General features: G+C 43.3%; 1 protein-coding gene across 14 annotated transcripts in view; it reads right to left on the bottom strand.

Annotated features, from left to right (window-relative positions):
• Positions 1-25,385, bottom strand: part of GATAD2A (GATA zinc finger domain containing 2A) — a 116,271-nt gene that overhangs the window by 48,351 nt on the left and 42,535 nt on the right. For 13 of the 14 annotated variants that reach the window (XM_034755034.1, XM_034755042.1, XM_034755035.1 and 10 more), the window contains exon 2: positions 12,312-12,388. The gene's annotated coding sequence lies outside the window, so the exon portion shown is untranslated. Of the gene's footprint in view, positions 1-6,343; positions 6,367-12,311; positions 12,389-25,385 lie in introns of those variants that run through there. The other variant, XM_034755043.1, reaches the window with a different exon arrangement.

Raw genomic sequence — 25,385 nt, 5'->3', positions numbered from 1 at the left:
CAGCACCAGCTCGTCACCATCCAACTCAATGCAGCCATAATGCCAAATTCAGCACCATTCTGGCACGGTTTTAGTTTAAGAAAGCGCAATGGAAGAGCTTCACCAATGACCTCAATGCCATTGTAAGAAAGACCAAATACCAGAAAACTGATCAGCTTATCAATGTGGTCTGCACTCTCTCAAAGCAGCATATTTCACGAGGCTGGGACTAACATGGAGTTACTGGATTGGTATGCAAAATAAAAGCGGATGTTCGAAGCAGACTCATTAGCTGAGGAGACCATTGCAGCCAGCAAAGACTTGGTCTCCGAACTAAAAGAGGAAAAACAGAAGTCATGGCAGAATCTCAGTGTGGACATGACTAACAGCAGTAAGCAAGAAAGGAAGCCACCCAGGGAAGTCAGAGCAACACTACAATATTACTAAAACAACAAGGAGTCTGGTGGCACCTTAAAGACTAACAGATTTATTTGGGCATAAGCTTTCGTGAGTTGTTTTTGTAGATACAGACTAACACGGCTACCCCCTGATACTTGATACAATATCACTGTAGACCAGGTCGCACACCAACCCCTAGAAAATGGCAGGGCACGGAACAAACAACCCAAGATAAATCTATCCTAAGTGGCAAGAACACTAGAAGACTTAAGTTTGCAACAGTCAGTGGCATTAGAGCAATTTTTATAGTAGGTGTGCTGAAAGTGCCATTTTTGTGGTTTAGCATCACTCCAAGTTAGACAGGATTCCAGCAGTGGGCAAGTGATATCCCCTTCCAGATGATATTGAGTTGTCTATTGGCCTCTCAGTGAAGATTGAAGGGAGTCGCTTGTGATTTGGCTGGGTTGGTGCACAGTTGATTCTTGATGTAATAGACTGAGAGCCCAGACACTGCCAATGTTAGTGTAGCTTCGTTCTGGGCAAGATCGTTGGCTTGGGCAGCGATACATAAGTTGTCTGCATAGATCAAACTTCTTGCGCCAAGATGGATCAGCTGATCATTTGTACTGGTGAGAGTATGCTCCCTTGTGGTAGACTTTCTGTTACCACCAGGAGCTCTGCTTCCTGCATAGTTGGACGTAAAAACATCTGTTCTCTAGTTGCAATTGTATCATTCATACGGAGGTGGTGATCTTTTGTCATGGTGTGTATTTTACGAAGGAGCCAAAGGCCTTGGGTACACTGGCGCTGTACAGCACTGCAACTTGCTGCGCGCAGGGGTGTGAAAATGCCCCTCTCCCCACCCCCCTACACGCAGAGACTGCAGCACTGTAAAGCACCAGGGGGGAGGGATAGCTCAGTTGGAAGAGGGATAGCTCAGGGGTTTGAGCATTGGTCTGCTAAACCCAGGGTTGTGAGTTCAGTTCTTGAGGGGGCCACTTGGGGATCTGGGGCAAAATCAGTACTTGGTCCTGCTAGTGAAGGCAGGGGGCTGGACTCTATGACCTTTCAAGGTCCCTTCCAGTTCTAGGAGATAGAATATCTCCATTAATTTAATTTAAAGCCATTGAAGAAAACTGTAAACCCTGTATATGATGGAAACCACTTCAAGCCACAGGGTGTGCACCCCTAGTTCCGGCACATTATATAATGTCCAAATTAACCTCCGGAATTAATGGTCTCAAGAATGGCAAAGCTGCCAGCCTACATGACATTCATACTGTAGTAATCAAAACACTTCGGACCAGCAATCAAGAAGTGGGTACTCAAATTGTTTAACACATGCTCAGCTACATACCAAGTACCCAAGAGCTGGGGATGAGCACGTGTTGTGGCACTCCTGAAGTCAGGGAAGGCCTATACCACTAAGTCACCTCTGCAAACTGGATGAGCATCTCATCCTAACCTATTGAAAAGCACCTAATCCCAGAACAAGCTGGATTCTGACCAGTGCACGACTTGCCTGCAAGAGCCATACATCACTCAATACACCAAAGATGGCTTTGGAAAGGGGTATGGTAACAGGTGCCGTGTTTGTTGACTTAGCAGCATACACCACAGTAAATCACCAAAGGCCTTGGCTACACTTGGGAATTCACAGCGCGGGTGTAGTCGCGGTGCCAGCGCTGCGGGAGAACTCTCGCAGCGCTGTACGTACTCCACCTCTGCAAGGGGAGTAGCTCGCAGCGCTGCAGGCGCTGATTACACTGGCACTTTACAGCACTGCACTCTCTGCGCTGGTGGGGGGGGGGGGGGAGAGAAGAGGGGCGTTTTCACACCCCTGAGCGCAGCAAGTTGCAGCGCTGTACAGCGCCAGTGTACCCAAGGCCTTTGGCTCCTTCGTAAAATACACACCATGACAAAAGATCACCACCTCATATGAATGATACAATTGCAACTAGAGAACAGATGTTTTCACGTCCAACTATGCAGGAAGCAGAGCTCCTGGTGGTAACAGAAAGTCTACCACAAGGGAGCATACTCTCACCAATACAAATGATCAGCTGATCCATCTTGGCGCAAGAAGTTTGATCTATGCAGACAACTTATGTATCGCTGCCCAAGCCAACGATCTTGCCCAGAACGAAGCTACACTAACATTGGCAGTGTCTGGGCTCTCAGTCTATTACATCAAGAATCAACTGTGCACCAACCCAGCCAAATCACAAGCGACTCCCTTCCATCTTCACTGAGAGGCCAATAGACAACTCAATATCATCTGGAAGGGGGCATCACTTGCCCACTGCTGGAATCCTGGCTAACTTGGAGTGATGCTAAACCACTGTCTCCTTCAAAGCACACCATGGAGAAGACAAAAGGCAAAGTTGGCACCCGGAACAGTCAGGAAGCTTGCAAGTTCAAAATGGGGAACCAACCCAGCAACACTAAGAACCACTGCACTTGCACTTCGCTATTCGATAGCCAAATATGCACATCCACGATGGGAAAGATTGGCTCACACAAAGACGCTGGATCCTGTTCTGAGTGATAGCTACCACTAAATCACAGGATGTCTAACACCAACAAATGTGAAGAGCCTTTATGTGCTTGCTGGAATTGCTCAACCAGATATCAGGAGAGAGAGGTCACAAGCAAAACTGAACGATTATGACAGGTCAGAGATACCAGACATCTGCTATATGGCCACACCACAGCAGTTGGCTGCTTGAAATTGAGGAAAAGCTTCATCATGGCAACAGAACTGCTTAAAAAAAAAAAAAAAAATCCACCACTGATGGCTACACAACTAGAACCGTGGCGCACGCTGCTCAAAATACTCAATGGAGGACATCAAAATGCATACAGATGTTACCAAATGCCTTCCCTCAGGTGAGAAGCCTTGAGATGGTTAAATCATCTCTGAACAAGAGTTGGCAGGTCAAAGATCAATAAGCAGAAGTGGGGCTATTCCAATGACCCAGAACACATGACTGCGGTGAAACCCAAACCATTGAACATCTATTGGTCTGCCAGCTCCTGGAGGAACCAAGCCCCATGGAAGATCTCAGCAGGGCTACCTGCCAGGCCATAACATGTGCCCAACATTGGTAAAAACCTATACGAATACCAGCAACCAATATTACCAGAAAGATATGTAAGCTACTCCTAGGCAGTTCATCTGGATTTTTTTTTTTGGGGGGGGGGGGGGGGGGGGGCGCGGCGGCACTCAAGACAGTATTTTCTCTAGCTGCAGATTAGGACATGAACCAGAAGTAAAGTTTCATGAGCATTATATTAGGGAGAAGTAAAGCAAAGATGTAAGCCTAACAATTTCTTGTATATTATTTTCTCCCTTAACACAAGTGCCGTCACTTCAGGCACACTTTTAAAGCCACAATGCAATACCGTTAGGGATCAAGGAAAAATAAGCCTGCAACTAAAATTCATGTGGCTTTTCATAACTAACCTGAGGACACAGATCAGAAGTGATTTGGTCTATGAAATCAGTATCTTAGACTTTCGATTTTCATGTACCAGAGGGAAGCAATAGCGATGCTATAGTTAACACTTGAGGAGACATTTCATTACAGTCCCTATTTTTCTTAGTTTTACATTACTAAAAAGTTACTTATTTCTGGGCTGAAATCCCATGCTCTCTCAGCCCAAAGCTGAAGTTTTCTTTTTCTTTGAAAGTTGGTGGGAGTTTGTTTGGCTGATCCTGAATTATCAGCATGGAGGATGTGGATGGGGAGAGAAGAGAGGATCGGTATTCTCCTGCTTAAAAAAAAAGTTCAGACATATAGTTGTGTAAAAATTTCTCTTTGTTTTGTTTTTAAACCTTGCCCTAGATTCAACCCCAATAAAGGCAAATGTTTTAATGTGACAGAAGAAATAGTTTCCCTCAGGAGCCATAACTGAACCTGACTTCCACATGTAACAATCACCCATACCAATGTGTCAATGGATATCTGAACATCGTTTTAGGTAGGATGCAAAGTGGTATTTTAAAGTAATAAAACATAAAAAGCAGTGTCTAGATTCACTAGGAATGGAGTAGCTTACTAGTTCTTGCTGGACAGCATGAACTTCATTCTTTAATGAACATTCTCAAAGATGAATTTGGAATTTCAGGGATTCTCCTTCTAGCTAAAATGCTTTCTTAGACCATATATGATCTGTAGGAATGATATGTCCCCCAGATTTATACAACATACCTCCTCTTCACCTTTCCTATGGGGGAAAAGGATGAGAGCATGTGTCTAAGATTCCTTCTCTTTCTAGTTTCCACTATAAATATATGGTGGACTATCCATATAAAGTCAAACCATGAGTGGGGCAAAGTACCACACAGGCTGCAGAAGAGTATTCGATATACAGCAGAATCCCTATTTTACAAGCTAATTAGGGATCAATTTCTTAAAACTTAACATATCAAAATTACAGTAGATATAGTGCATAAGTTGTATAGTGCATTATATTGCTTTGTTCTTCAGACAACGGCAAAGCAATTTCCAATGCATTGAAGGCAGCAGAATGAGCAAGGATGTTGACCTGTTCTTGATCACCAACACTTTTGTTAGGTGATTCTCTCCTCCCCCATTAGGAAAAATAGTTGATATAACTGGTCATTTGTAAGACTGGTGTTCACAAAACGGAGGTTCTGCGATTCATACATAGATTTCTCATCCCTCCTGTAGCTTGGACACTAATATGAAATTGCTGGAAGAGCATTTTGGGTATTTGTAATGCAAATGAATATATCAAGCATTTTTAAAAAGCTTCCCCCTACTTTTTAGGGCTCCTCTCCCCACACCACCTTCAGTGTAAGGAGTGGATTAAAACAGAGCAGTAAACACCTAAATTGCTGAATTAAGTGGTGGCAGTGTTCCCTGATTCATTTGTCTAGCCTTTGGTGGTGGCCCTTTCAGATAGAGAAAGGCTTGAGATCTACTGATCATTTTGGATTAATATATTTTCATTTACCAAGTCTACACCATTAAATAAGAAATTTCCAGTCAATATTATTCCTTTCCCCCCACATTTATATCATGTTGAGATTTACAAAGTCTTCTAAACTAAAGAACTAAAGCCAATTTGGGATAGCAGTACCCAAGTGAAAAACCAAATACAGTACCATATTTTATGCTGCAATTGAAGAGAAAAAGATTCTTGGGGGGGGGGGGGAAGGGAGAAGAGAATAAGGTTAAAAAAATACAGAAAAAGATACTGTAAATGGAGATAACATCATTTCAGAGCCTATGGGCAGAACAGAATAGAACAAACCAAGTCCAGGAAAATAGGAAGCTAGTCTTTGCATGCAAGTGCACAGCAAGTATTTTATATATTACTGTTTGTCAAACAAAAAGTATAAAACTTGAGATGTATTGCCTGAGCCACCCATTGGGGTGTAGAGCTCTTTTTCACTGAAGTTAATCAGTTGGCCATCAGTACCGAGGAGTGAGAAGACAAAAAGCAGAACTGGTGCATCACAGGAGAGGGGAAAAAAAGTGAATGAGCTTAGATCCTCAACAGCTGTCTCATGAGAACAGCTGGTGAAATTTCAGCTACAGACTGTTTCCACAGTACCAAAAATGCTACTGAACGAATTTGCTTAACTTCACTCATGCTTGCCAATAAAAATAATAAACAAGTTAGCTGTTAAAATAAGTTCTCTCAAGACTTGAAATTGTATATATTTCTATCTCCTTGCGTACTAGGATATCAGCTACTGGCAATTTTAAGGAGTACGTAACATGTTCATAATATACCCACATGACTTAACTACAATAATCAATACATAGATTTTAGGGATCTTGGTATAGCATCAGATGTAGCATATTTTACATTTTTTCCCCCCAAGGCCTCATATAAGCCAGGGGCCACCCATGCAGTTCTGTGAATTCCTGCAGCTGTAAGCACATCTGATTCCTAATCATTATTAGACAAGAAAAAATTCAAGCCATACCACAGAATATTCTATAGAAAGCCTCTGATAGCCATTACATAAACATCACCTTTTGGGTAGAGTCTAAACTTCAGCTTACCAAATTGTGAACAGAGAAAGATTCACCAGTGCAAAGTTAAGACAGCCAGATTCTGGCAAAGCAGATGCTACAATGTTTCAAATGAGAACAAGGTGCAAGTATTGTTCTGCTATTAATGTACAGGCCATCTAGAGAAGAGTTTTAGGGATGCCTTTTAGAAACAAACAAAAAAAAAACAACACAACAACAAAAACCTGTATACAAGTTGTGTAGAATTTGCTGACAGCCAAAAAAAGAATAATTTCCTCCCTGGATTCACAAGCCTTATTCCTAATTCCTGGGGGGGGATGGGTGGGGGGAAGATTCACAGAAAAAGAAAGCAGGCAGGTCAAGCAATGTTTGAGTGTATCTCCCTAAGTGAAGATGTTCAAAGGATACTGCAGTCTGTTTACTAAAAGTAGCTGGTTATTGATCAAAGTTAACTGATTGACTTGTAGTACCCCCATACACCATGTCAGACTCCAAACCTGGAAGCTGTCTAGGCTTCCCTTGGAGTGCAGCTTGGATAACCAAGAGCTTTGATGCTTTATCAGAAAGAGTGCTCAGGGTCCCCCAATTCACACCCTCGCCCACCAGGGGAAACAACAATGCACTGTTCCAACTTAATTCTAGCCTTATTAAATCACTACTATTGTTTTTCTAATTCCCAGTGAAAGGAACTTCCCAGAAATCTGCCACCTTAAAGTTTTAAAAAAAAAATAAAATAAAAAAAAAAAATCAATAAATAAGTGTGCCACGATAAAAAAATCCAAAGGCCAAGATGCTGCCCCTACAATGCCCCCACCCAATTTATTTTTATTTATTGTTAAGAAACCCTTAAAAAAAAAAAGAAAAGAAAAAAAAAAGAAGCAGGTTTGAGTTAAAAAAATAAAAATATATTTTTTAAAGAAATCAATCTAGGAAATCTAGGACTAGAACATACTGGGCACTTTATGCCTTAGACAGTAGATGGCTGCAGTCTGGTAACTCAAGATCTTTTTCTTATTGTATCAACTCAGTAATAAGAAAAGTAGCAACCAAAGGCAAGCTGATCCTGTGGCATGAAAGTGACTATCAACAAAAATTTTAAAAGGTGTTAAGTTTTCTGGTATTGTTACTGAAGCAAAAGAACTAATCAGCAGGCCACATGCTAGTTAAAACAAGTCTTTAAAACTGAGACTTGGAGGTTTTTTTTGTTTTTGGTTTTAAAAAGAACAAGCCTAGCTTCTGAGATGCAGGTTTCTGACTGTGAGGCACTACAGCTCACAAAGGGTTAAGCCCTGCCATTTTGGTGCCATTCACTGATATGTCCATTAAGGGTGTTACATAACAAAATGGCAGACCTTAACCCTTTGTGTCCCATACTTTCACCATGCCTGAGTCAGAAAGGAACACACCAGTCTGTTCAGGGAATCAACACCTTTTGGATTATGATTTTTTATAGGTTTCAGGGGAAATAAGTGAGCTTGTTTAGGCTCATTAAAGACCTATGATTAAAATCAACAGAAAACTTGCTTAGGAAGTTGCCAAGCACACTTTATACAAAAAATGCCAAGACACCGCAAGAAAAAAAAGTTTTAAGTCACCACCACTTTGCTAGCAAAGAAAAAATAAATGTGCAAGCAGAGCATTTATGATCTGCCATTAGATTTCAGCCATCGCAGATAACGTTATGGTGACACCAGTCCAACAAATTAGCCGAACTAAGATACACTGCTCTGGTTTAATGTTTTTTTAGGGAAGAATTCAGGTCTTAGGGTTTGCTACAGTAAACTCACTACTAATCTTCTTGTGTTTTTTGGAGCACACATCTATGGTAATCCATTCATTCTATACCTTGTTTTTCTAGATTGTCAAAGTTAGTCATTACAACAGAAATAAAGCTAAGCAACATGATGTGGACTTAATATAAACATTGTGTTCACAATGCAACAGCTCACAATTCTTTTTAAAAAAAACTGGTTATGAAGTAATTGAGTTGTCAAATTTAAACTTGACAAAAAAACTACTCTAGAACATTTTTATTAAGATACTTCATGTATTTCTTCTCGAATCAAGCTCAGAGCTTCAAACTTCTATACATGAATGGTAAAGGGACTTCTGTAGCTGAAAGCCCATGGAGTGGCAATACCACTTCCTGTGGTGCAAATTGTTACTATTATACTGGCATGACCCCATTTAAGCCAGTGGAGCTGCACCAGTACATTGAAAGCAGAATTTAGCACCAAGTTTTAAGAAGCCTATAATCCAATTGACTCAATGTACACCGTGTTTAGGCGTGGAACTTCAATTAACAGAAAATTAGATCTTCTCATGTAATGTTAGTATCTGTAGTAAACATTTAATACATTTTCTCGTTTTTACTATCATTAATTGCAAAACCCATCTGAAAAATTGCTAAACATCCCAACTTCAGGATGCTGTTGATTCTGTATATTTCCTTCAACTGTGAACTACATAAAAGCCATTAAGTATTTTTCAAATCACATAATGGAAATACATCACAGACACATTACCCCCAGATGTTTTGATAACATGGGGGTGTTCAACACTCAGCCAGAGGACACAACCTGAAATTTTAAAACACTCAGCTATGATTGTGTCATCCTGACGAAGATTTCCTAGTTTGTACTGGAAAAGAGTTTTTCCTATGTTCTGAAGCAAAGATTTGTACCCATAGGTTTTCACCTCGGGGATGGAGACTTGAGAGTGTCACAGAAACTATGATTGGTTTTCCTCTTTGGTAAAGCACGTTGGACAAACTCAGAAATGACCACCTTACATAAAAATGTAGCAAAACATTAAAATATTATACTTAGAATTCTTCACATAAAGACAAAAGAATATAGCTCAGGATACCTGAAATAGATGGAGTCTAGAGAAAAACTTTATCAGACATTCTCCAACTACCTAGGAAATTTGTTCATAATAATAAGTTAGCTTTATTACAGAGAATGCTAAAAATAAACTTTACTCAGCTACTATTTAATATGTGGCCTGACAATTTCTAAGCAACAGAAAACCTCATCCTTAGTTTATGAATGACCAGGAAGAATTCTTTAATTATCCCCATCTCCTTGGTCATTAAAGGACAATTCAGAGGCACTGTCTTTACCTAGCTGGTGAGAATTCTCTGAATAGTGGGATCTTGACTTCCAAAAAAGTCTTTCGCTCACATGTAAATTAAAATCTGTTTAAACTTGTCTATAAAAAATGAATTAAAGAAAAACTGCAGTATTAGATAAGATCATGACAAACTTTTAGGAAAACATCCAAATGTGTTAAGTTCACACTTCCTTATTAGAGACACTGATCAATGAACAGAGGAGCATTAGGACCTTCCATTTTCTTTAGCGAGAGATTAATGTGCTCAGCATCCCAACAGAGACCCTCAGTGCTTTGGAGATTTGGGTTCATTGCACATGAAAATCATTTAAAATGTTATGAGTAAAGTTAGAGTCACAGCAACAAATAAGCTGTTGATTTCATGTTAGTATTTATCTAGCTGTCTCTGCAATGCACACTGAAATGAAGAATACAGGGGAGACAGTCCCATTTTTTTAATGCACACAAGCTGCCTGAATTTGAGCAGAGTATTATTGCAGAAGGACCTGGGCTGGAGGTACTATTTTTTAGGATTCATAATTAAGCCATTATTATATGATCATTTATCTACCTAATGTGTTCAACACTGTCCAGGACATAAAATGCAAAAAGATAGAAAGGCAGGACACAGAGAAAGGTGCTGACCCTAGAAGGGATTCTCGACTTCCTCCACCCTCCCTTTTATTTTATTATTAATAAAATTAAAGTGTTGCCTCCATATTTTTGTCCTGAGACCCATTGCTTTGTGTAAAATAATTACACCTTTACCCCAATATAACGCTGCCCTCGGGAGCCAAAAATCTTACCGTGTTATAGGTGAAACCGCGTTTTAGCGAACTTGCTTTGATCCGCCGGAGTGCGCAGCACCGGCCCCTTCCGGAGCACTGCTTTACCGCGTTATATCCGAATTCATGTTATATCGGGGTAGAGGTGTATATGTATTTCTAGAAGGCATGTAGTAGCACTACTTATCCTGGGATCAATTTGACTCCTTTTCCCAAAAATAATCTAGGGATCAAGCTAAAAGACTGGTGGGTGTGAAATCTGCTGAAACCTCAGAAGTCTGGATTGCTGCATTATAAGAGATTTCAAACACAGAAGGGCAGTTATGAAGCACAGCCCAAGTTGTTACTTGATCATAGTCTACAAGTACCTGGGGAACTGAAATTTGACAGGACGACTCTTCAGGCTAGCAGACACAGGTGTCAGAAGAATCAATAGCTGGAAGTTGAAACTAGACAAATTCACACTAGAAAGAACGTGTACATTTTTAACACTGAGGATAATAAATCATTGGAATATCTTACCAAGTTTTTTTGTTACTCCCTCGCTTCTTAATTTTTAAAGAAAGATTGGACTTTTTCTAAAAAGAGATGCTCTAGTTCAAGCACAGCTAGTGAACCTGAAGCAGGAATTAAATACAGAGAAGTCCTATAGCCTGTATTATGCAGGAAGTCAAATTAGACAGTCACAATGGTCCCTTCTGGCCTTACAAGCTGTTAGTCTCCCTTTACATTTTGCAGAAACATGCTTCTCAGATATTATGTAGGGTGCTACATCACCATATGAAAACTCTAGGACTGAAACATTCACATGACCTTCTGGTAAAGAATACAGAGGTGTGCCAGCAGAAACAGTCAACTGTGGCCTATTTCATATGCAGTTTTTCCACCAAGATTCCAGTTTCTTAGTAGCTTAAATGTTACATATTGGGGAGATTTTTCACAATTGCATTTAACTTTTTGGTCTCATGAAAGGAGGTGAAGAGATTACTTCCCTCCCCTCCCCCCGCAAAAAAGAGTCTCCACTGCCCCCACCCCCCCAAAATAATAAATAATAATAATTAAAAAACCACCACACAAAAAAACCCACACCAATTCATTTCTGCTTCTCAAGATTCTTTTCATAGTGCCACACTGTCCAGATTTGGGAACATATGAGAAAGAGAATGGGAGTCATACCATAAGATTAGTAGTGCCTCACGTTTGTCAGCTCGTTTGTAACATGTTGCTTTTAAAATTTGGTGCAAAGTTAATTTTTAAAATGCTTGGAAAAAAAGTGAGGATTACCTTTATGTAATAGATGCCAGCATCTGGGATTTGTTTCGTTAACTGGGAACAGAACCATTCATAATCCACCTGCAGTCAGGTTTATGTTACAACACACTGCAATTTGTTTTATTAAGAGGACAGTGAGAATCCTAGCAAGGTCAGGCTGGAAGGGACCTCAAGAGGTCATCTAGTCCATCTCCCAGGCAGGATGAATGTGTGTCCAGTTCTGGTGCCCAGACTGCACTGGCAGAGCGGAGATAAGAACTCAGGAGTTCCATTACCATTCATACACACTTTCCTTTAAACCACACAGATTACTCAGATCAAGGTTCAGGGGGACGTGGAAATTGTGCTTACTTTCCTGCTTCTCATGCTCTCCGGGACTGAAAATATAGTGCAGTTGCTATGTTTTGCCCAACTGGGAAGAAGTAATAAGGACAACTCACTGAAAGGTCTTTTGGCCTCAGTTTGCCCATTTGTGAATTAGGGATATTCATCTATTTCGCTTGTGTTTGGATTAACTAGAGAAGAAAGATGTTCTTATTGTTACAGCACTGGAGTGGGAATTCAAGAGAGTTGGATGCACAGACTTCCTGTGTCACAGTGGGCAAGTCATTTAACTTCTCTATGCTTCAGTTCCCTATTTTTTAAAAAAAGGGGAAAATTGACTTTTTCCCCCAACCTCCCATGCATGTTAGAGTTTGCAAAATGCTACCTAGCATAATAGAACATAGCACTACAGAGCAACTCCTACCTGTCAGAGAAGTTCATGGGTTCCAAAGAGAATCTTGTCCACTTCTCCTGCTGGGCAATATGCCTGCAATGAAGGTCCTGGGGAGGAAGAAGGGATATTTTAGTACACTCTGAGCTAGACTAAAGAGGCATTTGATGAAACCTCACTGGCAATAGAAAATTAACTTAATTGCACAGTTTGTTCCCATCCTCCCAACGAAAGAATTGTTTTCAAGCCATAATTTATTTTATTTCTGTAACCTGGTAGCATCAACCACTACCAACTTGTAAACAAAAGGATACATCTGAGTAGAGAGAAAAGAAAAGATAAAATGCAATAAACATGTGTTTTCTAAACTTAGAATTCTAACTGCTCTGATTGGGAAGTCTTGAGTTCCCCTCTTACAACTAAGAGCAGGCAGTGAAAGTCATTGATGAAGGAGACAGAGCTTTTTAAATTCAGTTACTTGAATCCAAGGATTAAACAAGAGGGTAGTAAAAATACCCTAGACTTTTCTACACTACACTTCCACAAGTAGAGAATTACAGGTCCAATTTTTGTCAGTGTAGCCACAGTCTTTATATTATGCTCAGATTAAAATAATACAATTCTTAGAAGTATTTAGAAGCTACTGTGTTTCTCACCCTGCATCACAAAAATCCCAGCATCACATTAGGTTAATATTCCAGGGTGTAGTCCAGGAGTAAGCAACCTATGGCACGCGTACTGATTTTCAGTGGCACTCACACTGCCTGGGTCCTGGCCACCGGTCTGGGGGGCTCTGCATTTTAATTTAGTTTTAAATGAAGCTTCTTAAACATTTTAAAAACCTTATTTACTTTACATACAACAATAGTTTATGTTATATGTTGTTATAGACTTATAGAAAAAAGAACAGGAGTACTTGTGGCACCTTATGCTCAAATAAATGTGTTAGTCTCCAAGGTGCCACAAGTACTCCTGTTCTTTTTGCGGATACAGACTAACACGGCTGCTACTCTGAAACCAGACTTATAGAAAGAGACCTTCTAAAAACGTTAAAATATATTACTGGCACGCAAAACCTTAAATTAGAGTGCATAAATGAAGACTCGGCACACCACTTCTGAAAGGTTGCCGACCCCTGGTGTAGCCCAATGCTCTTAACAATAAATGATTTGATCCAAACACCTGTTGAGTTGGAAACAATGTGCCAGTTTCTGATCAACAGCTTCCCTTGAGGTGGAGGAGACTATGCCAGCACATCGAGTCACACCAACAATGACTAGCACAGTAGGAGCTCACTATGAAGAAGTCCTGAGACTTTGTCACTACCCACCTTCACTCCCCCCACCCTGCCTTGGCCAAAGAAAGTGAAAGACCATGTGGGGGATGGGTATTAGAAGACAGGTCATTTTGTAAAAAAATTAAGTCCCCGTCCTTAAGACAGTGCCTATGACACGCTGTCCTACACCAGCATGCTTGATTTAGGACAGGGACAACACTGACAAACAGGGGAAAACAGTTTTATTTCAGGAAGGTTTCAAACTGCTTTCACTTATTGTAATCAATGAGCCAGTGGACTCATTTTAGTAGCAGAGACAACTTAGCCAGATACATGTAACAAGGCAACACTTGTCCAGTGCAGTATCATTTAGTTGGGCCTGTGACATGAACATGGCTGCTAATGGCAGAAGAGCCACTAGATTTAAAGGATTTCTCAAGGACAAACAAAAACATAGGAGCCTTTGTGCTTAGCCAGATGAACAAAACCTTGATCTGTGTAACACAAAAAAAAGCAGCCTAGAGAACAGGATTTCTCTAATCTCTCCCTCTTTTTACCCAATTCAAAGAGTAGGAGCAAAATTTGGTAATGTAATATTGAATAGCTCACCTGACTTCACACCTAGAAGTTTCTATACTATTGCAGCCAGGATCTTAAAATTTATCCAAGCATTAACAATCTCTATCTCTGAATGTAATTAACTTTTGAACTGACAAAACAGTAAAGTACTTGAGAGGCTATATAGTCATCTATTTGGTGGCAACTTCCCATACTAACACTTAAAACAAAAAAGTGAAATGCAAAGATTTAAAGTGACTTGGAAAGAACAGCTACAAAAATGGTAGATGCAGACCACCGCCCCACAGTGCAGATGAAACAGGTTATCTACGTGACTGGTCACATCTGAGAGCATAACCACAGTGTACAGTGGGAGTTTCCGTAGTGTCACATACTGAGCAAAGAGGGGGGAGGGGGGGCGAGGGGTAACTGCTTATAGAAGCTTCCTCATATAGGAGGAGAAGATAGAAATGCTAGCTCATGCTCTTTAGACTGGCTCATGTTTCCAGAGCAGTTCAAGGGTTGACATTAGTAGGGTTCTACTCAAGATGGAAGAGAATGCATTGGATTTAAGGATAATCGCAGTCAGTCATAAATGGAGAAGACAGACTTGGGGCGGGGAGGAGGAGAAATGGGGAGAAGACCCTTTAATTTTACCATTCCTTAGAAAGGCGTCTCACCCAACTTATTGTTTTACTTTGGATAATTATTGCATCTGAAGAAGTGAGGTTCTTACCCACGAAAGCTTATGCTCCCAATACTTCTGTTAGTCTCAAAGGTGCCACAGGACCCTCTGTTGCTTTTTACAGATTCAGACTAACACGGCTACCCCTCTGATACTTCCCACCTTATAGTTTACCATGTGAAATTTTTACCATGTTTACCATGAAAAATTAAAAAGGTCAGAAGATGTAACTACAGATTTAGCTGGGAGTATGAGAGAGTAGCACGCATGTTGTCAGACTGGTATCAGTTCCAAAGGTTAAGCACATCAGTACTGGACTGTAGGTGGAGCATAACTAATGCACATTGAGCACCAAAGCTCCTCCTTGGAAGCTTGGCTTAGAATTTCTGCTAAGCCACCAAGAATTCTGAGTCATTTCCCTCTTAAAAAAGATCCAGAACCACTGTCTTCTGTCCAGGAAGGCAGGGTAACTGCTGACTGCTCAAATGATGCCAGGGTTTCTCTTTGGACGAAAGAAAAATAGATGGTATGAAAGCAGCACACCTTTCCTGCACATCCCCCTGCACACTTAAATTGGGTTCTATTAGTTTAGTGACCAAACAAGCGACATCACCAAGGGTCCATGTGCTCAGAGACCCACAAAACTGGATTTTTTTTTTTTATTTTTTTTTAAACTTCAAGATGAAGCCTACATTAGACTCTGCTTTAACAGTTCAAAGAAACAGTTATGGAAGCACCGTTACATGACCAAGTCCCCTGCCTAAGACTAGATGAACAGATATTTATTAGTCTCTGGGCCCTGATTAAACAAAAAGGGCAGGCCTTACTAAGTATAGCTCATCCTATTAGTCCAATGCTTTTCTAATTAGTGGTCGATTGAAAATCATTGCCATTGCTACTTCAGTGCTTTTATAAGGTTTCAGTAATGCTGTATAGACTAAAGGGAAGTCAGCTGCCTTTGAAGGATTGAATGCTGCATCCCAAACATCTGGCTTAGAAAGTAATAAATACTTCTTTTGCAATCAAAGACTACAAAAATAGTAATACACAATACAGCCATGTAAACATGGAAAGAGCTACTGGACAGCCTTGAAGTACTCTAACTACTAAAAATGTAACCACAAGTTGTAGCAGTGCAACAGAAATTCATTATTCTACCCCCAATCAAATCTCCTGGACCAAATTCAGCAACAAATATCCTATGAAATGCCACTGAAGTCAGACGGGTTGCAGAGGAGAATATATCCCTTAACTAGACCCACAGTTAATTGATCAATGTTGCCTCAGTTTTGGTATTAAATCTATTCAGCTTTCATCAGAGTACAAAACACTATGTCTCTATTAAAGAGCTACATTAAGTCATGCATCTTCACAAAGTCTTTACTGAAAGGCACAAGCATGATTAACTTGTCCCCCCGCCCCGCAATAGATTTGTCAGAGATTGCAGCGTGAGGGTATGTCTACACAGTGGAGACTATCCTGGAATAGCTACACCAGGACAATCCCATAGCACAGATGTAGTTTACTCCAAATGGGGGGGGGGAGGGAAATCAACCCCGACCCTAAAAACTCATTCCATCGGTACAGGACCACCAACTCTCTGAACAGAAGCAGCTAGACTGATGGGAACATTCTTCCATCGACATTACTGACCTAACCCCTTTGTAGATGCAGTTTAACTACACTGGTCAGGGCTGTGGATTCTTCATAGCCCTGACCAACAGAGCTATGTCAACCTAATTTTGAAGCATAAACCAGCCCCAAAATTGCGTTGCTCGAAATGATAATTGCACTGGGTGCAACAAGGCCCAAGCGCAAAAAAAGTAGAAGCACTTCTTCCCTTGTACAAAATGAACTTGAAATCTAAATTTCTGATTCATAGCAGGTTTTTGAACCTCTAGCAGTCATCTTCCATCTTGATGAATTTTGGCACTGGACTCCCATACTGGCAGCATCATGAGACTCAACCAGTTTCTTGCTGAGCTAGTGGTTTAAGTGCTTCGCTGCTGCCTGATGTACATTGCATATGGAACATAGTGCACTTCTAGGGCTGACCCATACACAGTATGCCAGTGTTTCCATTGAAATGTTGAGGGTATGTTGGTACTGAAGTTTCAGGGAGGCAACATACTCTAGTGGTCAGATCTAATCCTCTCTCACGCAGGCTCTTTCTGTATTTGGATGAAACGGCTTCACCCTCTCAGCCCTGAAGTGGGAACGATACCTGCCTCAAATGAGGTTCGGGGAATATATTAGTTAAGGACTCTAAAGTTGTAAAATTGTATTTAAGTAGCATTATTCAAACAATGTTACTTTGGAGGCCAGCAGAGAAGTAGTTAACCAGAAGCCCACTTTACCATTTAAATGAAAACTAGCAAGCTTTAGTACTAGTTCAGCTAGCAAAGGAACATTTTAAAGCAGCATGGAAGTTAGTTTATAGCTTGATAAATGGATTGCACACCACCTTTTATTTTTTAAAAACAAAACAAAAAGTGAGAAGGACAATTTGCCTGCCCAATCTGTGAAATGCTATAAGATGCTGTTACTGGCTCCCACATCATCAATTTCTTCAGAGGGGTGTGCTGGCCGCAGCTTCCCGCCGCCCCCATTGGCCCGGGACGGCGAGCCACGGCGAGTGGGGGCCACGATCGGCTGAACCTGTCGAGTCAGCAGGTAAATAAACTGGCCCGGCCTGCTGGGGTGCTTACCCTGGCGAGCCGCGTGCCGAACGTTGCCGACCCCTGCATTAGGGTAATATAAAGGATCACCATGGTAGTTTATGTAAATTGAACCAGTTTGTTTCATTTTGGGCAGGTGAAGTATCTTTTTTGCCTTTCCACCCAAAAATCTATTTTTAATTCAGTTTTTAAGTCAGATTTTGATTTCCTATTAAAATGATCAGAAAAAAAAAAAAGGGGGGGGAGGGATATTTACACAAATTCCTATGAAGTTTCCATCCCCTATAGAACACATCTTGCAATGCAGTTTCACATGCTCTTTATAGTCCTGAGGTAATTTGATTGTGACAGGCCAGGTGTGAACAATGGCACAAGAGCAAATCCTAGGCCTGGTCTACACTAGGCGTTTATGTCGAAGTTAGCGCCGTTACATCGAATTAACCCTGCACCCGTCCACACCGCGAAGGTATTTAGTTCGACATAGAGGTCTCTTTAATTCGACTTCTGTACTCCTCCCCGACGAGGGGAGTAGCGCTAAATTCGACATGGCCATGTCGAATTAGGCTAGGTGTGGATGGAAATCGACGTTAATAGCTCCGGGAGCTATCCCACAGTGCACCACTCTGTTGACGCTCTGGACAGCAGTACGAGCTCGGATGCTCTGACCAGCCACACAGGAAAAGCCCCGGGAAAATTTGAATTTGAATTCCTTTTCCTGTCTGGCCAGTTTGAATCTCATTTCCTGTCTGGACATCGTGGCGAGCTCAGCAGCACTGGCAACGATGCAGAGCTCTCCAGCACTGATGGCAGTGCAAGCTCAGAATAGAAAGAGGGCCCCAGCATGGACTGATCGGGAAGTCTTGGATCTCATCGCTGTGTGGGGCGATGAGTCCGTGCTTTCCGAGCTGCGATCCAAAAGACGGAATGCAAAGATCTATGAGAAGATCTCTAAAGACATGGCAGAGAGAGGATACAGCCGGGATGTAACGCAGTGCCGCGTGAAAATCAAGGAGCTGAGGCAAGGCTACCAGAAGACCAAAGAGGCAAACGGACGCTCCGGATCCCATCCCCAGACATCCCGTTTCTACGAGGCACTGCATTCCATCCTCGGTGCGGCCGCCACCACTACCCCACCACTGACTGTGGACTCTGAGGATGGGATAGTGTCCACGGCCGGATCCTCGGACATGTTAGCGGACGGGGAAGATGAGGAAGGAGATGAGGAGGACGAGGCAGTCGACAGCGCTCACAACGCTGATTTCCCCGACAGCCAGGATCTCTTCATCACCCTTACAGAGATCCCCTACCAACCCTCCCCAGCCGTTACCCCGGACACAGAATCTGGTGAAGGATCATCCAGTAAGTGTTGTAAACATCTAAACATTTATTTGTAACAGAACATGATTATTAACAATGTAAAAAATGGGTTTCTCATGATTACTTTGAATAACTTAACGGTTCAGTCATGGGCAGTGCAAGTATTTCAAAAAAATCTAGCAATGTCCGGTTTTGCATGATTGTCCTGCCCAAGCCGCTCTACTGTGTAGTCCCTGCTACTGCAGCTACAGTAAGATGCGGTCTATATGTCCGGGGATGGAGCAGAAATCCTCCTGGGACATCTCAAGGAAGCTCTCCTGCAGGTAATTTGAAATCCGCTGCATTAGGTTCTTGGGGAGAGCGGCCTTATTGGGTCCTCCGTAGTAGGACACGTTGCCGCGCCACGAGACTAGCAAGTACTCCGGAATCATTGCTTGGCACAGCATGGCGGCATACGGCCCTGGTCTTTGGAGGCTTTCCCGGAGCATTCTCTGTCTGTCGCTCTCAGAGATCCTCATGAGGGTGATGTCGCTCATGAAGACCTGCTTTGAATGAGGTAGGGGAATGTTATTAGTGTTGGCTGGTTTGCAGCCACGCGGTGGAGGCGGGAAAGGGTCAGCCGAAAGGGATCGTTCCCGGGGACAGCCGCGAGGGTGTGGGACAGGAGCAAACTTCCTGCTTGCCGGATTGCTGGCAGCAGGGACCGACATTGATTTCAATGTGAAATGAGGCCATTGCTAATATTAAAGTTTTAAGCTGCCACGAATCTACGGCTTACCATGTCTGCCTGCAACAGAAATTCCGTTGTCCTGACAGGGTTCTCAAAAGTGCTCTGCAAAACCACAGACAGTGAATGCGAAGGCCGAGAATTCGACCTTGTGCTGAGTGCGCATGTGATAGGTGCTGTGCATGGTCCTGTTCACAGAGAAAGACTATGTTCTTTGTTCACAACTACATTTATGTTTCTGAGGAATTCACTCCCTTTTTCCCATTCCCACAGCCCCATCTGCGACTGTCTCACAACCTAGCCTGTCATCACACTCCCAGAGGCTAGGGAGGATTAGGCATAAGAAGAAGAGGACACGGGAGGACATGTTCTCCGAGCTTATAGCCTGCTCCAGAGCACAGGCAGCACAGCAGACCCAGTGGCGGGAGAACTTGTCCCAAATGCACCAAGCCAACATGGATCGGGAGGAGAGGTGGCGTCAGGAAGACCAGCAGGCGACTCAAACCCTGCTTGGACTACTGAGGGAGCAAACGGACACGCTCCGGCGCCTTGTGGATGTTCTGCAGGAACGGAGGCAGGAGGACAGAGCCCCGCTGCAGTCCATCTCTAACCGCCCTCCCCCGCCACCAAGTCCCATACTCCCTTCACCCAAAGTGCACAGAAGGAGAGGCGGCAGAGTCCCTGCTAACTCTCACTGCACCCCTGCAGAGAGCTCGAGCAGCAGAAGGCTCTCAGTCCCCAAAGTTTGACAAGTTCTTTCCTTCCCGCCTGACACAAGCCCCCGTCCAAGTTTCACTTCCCAGTCCCCTGTGTAGTTGTTAATAAAAAATATGTTTCTGTTAACTACTGTTTCCATCATGTTCTTTTGGAGGAGGGGGGGAAAGGGGGTTGGTAATTGGACAGGACAGTCACCTTTGGCAGGGTACATAGTCGGGGGCAGGCACAGCAGCAGGGCACATACATAGTGCAGTGATGCAGTGACTACTTACCCTGGTTAGTCTGGGAGGTTCTTTTCATGTTATGTGGTGGGAGGTGGGTTGCTCTGTGACTTTGTGGCACGGGAGGGCAGTTAGAGATCTGAAGCGGCGGTCCTTAGGCAGGATCACAGAGCCACACAGCAGGGGATCTGTAAGCGTCCCCCCCCGCCACAAAGTCACATAGTACCCCCATACACACAGTCCCTATCAGGAGGGGTGACAGGCTCCGTTGAAAGAACCATCCCACCGCACCGGAGCCTGTCAGTCCTTCAGTTTAGAAGCTGCATTCGCGCGACTACACTACACCCGCTCCGCACCACAGTCTGCGTCCCAGTTTTAAAAAATTCCCGCGAAAACAGTATTACAGAAAACGGTGTGCTTTAACAAAGTAGAACTATTTTTATTTTGAAACGTGTGTTGGAAGTGGGGTGAAGGCTTCTCTGTACACAAAATTAGAAAGTCACAGGTTACCCTGCTCACTCAGGAACTTTGCTTTCAAAGCCTCCCGGATGCACAGCGCTTCCCGCTGGTCTCTTCTAATCGCCCGGCTGTCTGGCTGTGAGTAATCAGCAGCCAGGCTAATTTCCTCAACCTCCCACCCCGCCATAAAGGTCTCCCCCTTGCTCTCACAGAGATTGTGGAGCACACAGCAAGCTGCTATAACAATGGGGATATTGGTTTCGCTGAGATCACAGCGAGTCATCAAGCTTCTCCATCTCCCCTTGAGACGTCCAAAAGCACACTCCACCACCATTCTGCACTTGCTCAGCCGGTAGTTGAAGAGTTCTTTTTCAGTGTCCAGGGCACCTGTATAGGGCTTCATGAGCCAGGGCATTAGCGGGTAGGCTGGGTCCCCGAGGATGACTATAGGCATCTGCACATCCCCAACAGTTATTTTGTGGTCCGGGAAGTAAATACCTTGCTGCAGCCGTCTAAACAGACCAGAGTTCCTGAAAACACGAGCGTCATGAACCTTGCCCGGCCATCCCACGTAGATGTTGGTAAAACGTCCCCTGTGGTCCACCAGTGCTTGCAGCACCATGGAAAAGTAGCCCTTTCTGTTAATGTACTGGCTGGCCTGGTGGTCCGGTGCCAGGATAGGGATGTGAGTTCCATCTATGGCCCCACCGCAGTTTGGGAATCCCATCGCTGCGAAGCCATCTATGATCGCCTCCACGTTTCCCAGGGTCACTACCTTTGGCAGCAGTACATCAACGATTGCCTTGGCTACTTGCATCACAACAACCCCCACGGTAGATTTGCCCACCCCAAACTGGCTCGCGACTGACCGGTAGCTGTCAGGCGTTGCAAGCTTCCAGAGGGCTATGGCCACTCGCTTATGGACAGTCAGGGCTGGTCGCATCCGGGTGTCATTGCGCTTCAGGGCAGGGGACAGCAACTCACAAAGTTCAAGGAAAGTTCCCTTCCGCATGCGGAAGTTTCGCAGCCACTGTGATTCATCCCAGACCTGCAGCACTATGCGGTCCCACCACTCAGTGCTTGTTTCCCGTGCCCAGAATCGCCGTTCCACGGCATCAACATGACCCATTGCCACCGTGATGTCCTCGGCGCTGGGTCCCCTGCTTTCTGAGAGGTCTGTGCTACTCTCACACTTCAGGCCATCACCGCGTTGACGTAGCCTCCTCGCCTGACTTTTCTGCATCTGCCTCAGGGCAACCTGTATGATAAGCTGCGAGGCATTGAGAGCGGCCACAACTGCAGCGATGGTTGCAGCGGGCTCCATGCTCACAGTGCTGTGGCGTCCGCGCTGTCAATGACTTGAAAAGTGCGCGAAATGATTTCCCGCCGGCGCTTTCAGGGAGGGAGGGAGGGCGGGAGTGAGTGATGGATGGATGACGACAGTTACCCAAAAGCACCCTCGACACATTTTTTTACCCAGAAGGCATTGGTGGCTCGACCCAGAATTCCAATGGGCAGCGGGGACTGCGGGAACTGTGGGATAGCTGCCCACAGTGCACCGCTTCCAATGTCGACGCTTTCCCCGTTAGTGTGGACTCACAAAGTCGAATTACTGTCCTTAGTGTGGACACACACGTTCGACTTTGCAATATCGATTCCAAATATTCGATTTAAGTAAAATCGAACTACTCTCGTAGTGTAGACAAGGCCCTAGAGAGGGTGAGGTTAAGCAGTCACTCATTTTCAGTGCCACTAGTCCTTTTACTGTACTATGTAGTTAATATCAATGTCTGTGTAGGTAGAGTTGTGTATGATGTTGCACACACAAAGGAGGTGGGATGGAGATGAAAGAGAGAGAAATTTTTTTTTGGATCTTACAAAACAACCAACCACCCAACCATGCTCAAGGGCCCAACTGGGACCCCTTTGTCCTAGCTACTTTACAACACACAGTAGGAAAAAGCCCACATCTCCGAGGATAGGAAGGGAGGAAACTGCATCATGAGCGGCCAAAGCCATGTTCCCATTCCCCTGTGACAATGTTTTGGTCCCAGGAGGTACTGCAAGACCTTTACAAAACACCTTGTGGCTAGTTGCATTGTGGGACAGCTACCCACGGTGCACTGCTCTGTGCACCAATGCAAGCACTCCACCAACGCAGTGAGCGTTAGGTAGACACGCATGGCCAATTTAATTACTGCAGCGGCTGGATGTCAACTTTGTAGTTTAGACAAACCCTGAGGGTCTGGACACAATCTCTTACATGCTACTCTCAGTTTCAAATTCGCTACTAGAAAAGTGCCTCATCCTTTTCTTACAGGCACAGTTCACTTTCATGTATACTAACAGAGCTACAATGAAATAATTACACCTCTACCCAGATATAACACTGTCCTCGGGAGCCAAAAAAATTGTACCCTGTTATAGGTGAAACTGCATTATATCGAACTTGCTTTGATACGCTGGACTGTGCAGCCCCCGCCCAGAGCACTGCTTTACTGTGTTATGTCTGAATTCGTATTATAACGGGTCGTGTTATATTGGGGTAGAGGTGTAGTAACATTCAAGTTTGCTTTTAAAATATTTTGCAATATAAAAAAAAAAGTCATTCCTAACTATTACTCCAGAGTCCGTACACTAGTGACATTATATACAATCCACACATGACACTTCTCCCTCTCCCATGAGTATCAGCAGAGTTTGAACTCTCAGCCTTCAGAGCCACATCACAAACTTCTTTCCCTTCAGCTACAGATATAGTTGGATGCCAAAGCCAAAAGTGGGACCACAGAGGCCCTCAAAGAAGAGTCCTGGTTTTTATTCCTGGTTTTAGGAACAGAAGGGTCTAGTGGTTACAGACAATAGAACAAGGATATAGTAACATCCCTATCTGGGTCCTCTGTGTGGACTGAACCCTGGATGTAAAAAAGGTATGAGATTACTACTTGAGCCAAAGAATCAAAGTTTATTAACATGGAGGGAGAAAGTCAGAAACCTCTCTGCAGACTAATAAAAAGGTGACAGTCACACTGCATGGGTTACACAAATATTTGACATTCTTTCTGAAAGGGAGCATGGCAAAAAGGAGGAGATTTGGGGCTGTTATATTAGAGACCCAGGGTCTATTCCCAGCTCTGCTGGAAGCAACTTTGTGCAAGTGCCAAGCAATGACATCTGCAACATTAGCCAATGATAGTTACCTCCCCTAACGTAACAGCGAGGCTTTGGATAAAGGCTGTGATTGGCACAGAAATATTAACAACAATCAATGCAAGGGCAGGGGATTAGAACTCTCGGTCTCCTGGCTTGCAGCCCAGTGCACTTTGCCCCCAAGTTACAGCGTACGGTGTCTCATGAGAATCTCTCTTGCTTTGTGTCCTCAAATCCTGTTACGGGAGCCGCTTACTGAGCTGTTGCAAGAGTTCCTGCATCAGGGGCCACAGGCACATTGCTCATGATCTGTTTCAGAGAACCGGAGGCATAGATAGGATGTTTGTTGTTTGTTACATGCTTTAAAAAGCACATATTTCATATGATCCACCCTCTGATGTGCCAAGAATCAAGTTCAGCCCTTCTTTCCCCAAAATCCTAGTACTCATGCTCCAGGGCATGGCAAGAAGGAAGAATGAAAAACTCAGATGCTCTAGACTCCCCCAAAGATCTAGGGTGAACCCTTCTCATATCACTAGTATAAACTTGATTTCTAGACCCTGACTGCTAAATCAAGATACTCCCAAATCACTAAGTGCTAATGTATCTTCTAATACCAAATACATTGCCCAAAACATTACTATTTTACTCATAGTAACCAGATTTTATTAAAATTGCCAAGAAGCCAAACAAACAAAAAAATGAAGATATGGGAGAGGCAAAGAGAAGGTGTCAATAAATAGGGCTTAAAAGAAGGGGAAAAAATTAACACTAACTCAGATTTCTCAGAAAGTTCATTACTCAAAAGTCTGGCTCTGGTTACAAAAAGCCAGGGATGCCCAAGGCTTGCTGCACCAGTCAGCAATTTACAAAGCCAAAGTGTACAGAGCAAATGCAACAAAGAGGTCACAGATATTACATGGAAAATGCAACACTGGCTAACCCCAGACAGAGACCTAACTCAGCACAAAATGGAGTGCATTTCTTTGCAGGTTGATTCAGAAGATCAGGCAGGCTCAAAATACCCAGATCACGATTTGGTTGACTACTCATGAATAGAAACACCCCTGATTGTCTTGGGTTGCGTCTCTATGGCCTCCAACAGAAACACAAGCATGCCGTCTGCTTTTCACTCCAGATGCAAGTTGTTTCACGAAATGGGGGAAGAAGAGGGCAGCTTCCCAGGCAATCCTGAAAACAAGTTAGTCCCCCAAACCCAAGCAGTCCATGAGAAGCTTCTATTGCCATCCCAGACACTGATACGTGACAAAATTCAGAACATGACATATTAGGTCATTCATCCCCTTGTCAAGATAGCA

Source organism: Trachemys scripta, chromosome 22, assembly GCF_013100865.1.
Source record: "Trachemys scripta elegans isolate TJP31775 chromosome 22, CAS_Tse_1.0, whole genome shotgun sequence".
In the NCBI taxonomy this organism is placed as follows: Eukaryota; Metazoa; Chordata; order Testudines; family Emydidae; genus Trachemys; species Trachemys scripta.
This window is presented reverse-complemented; position numbering and strand designations above follow the sequence as displayed.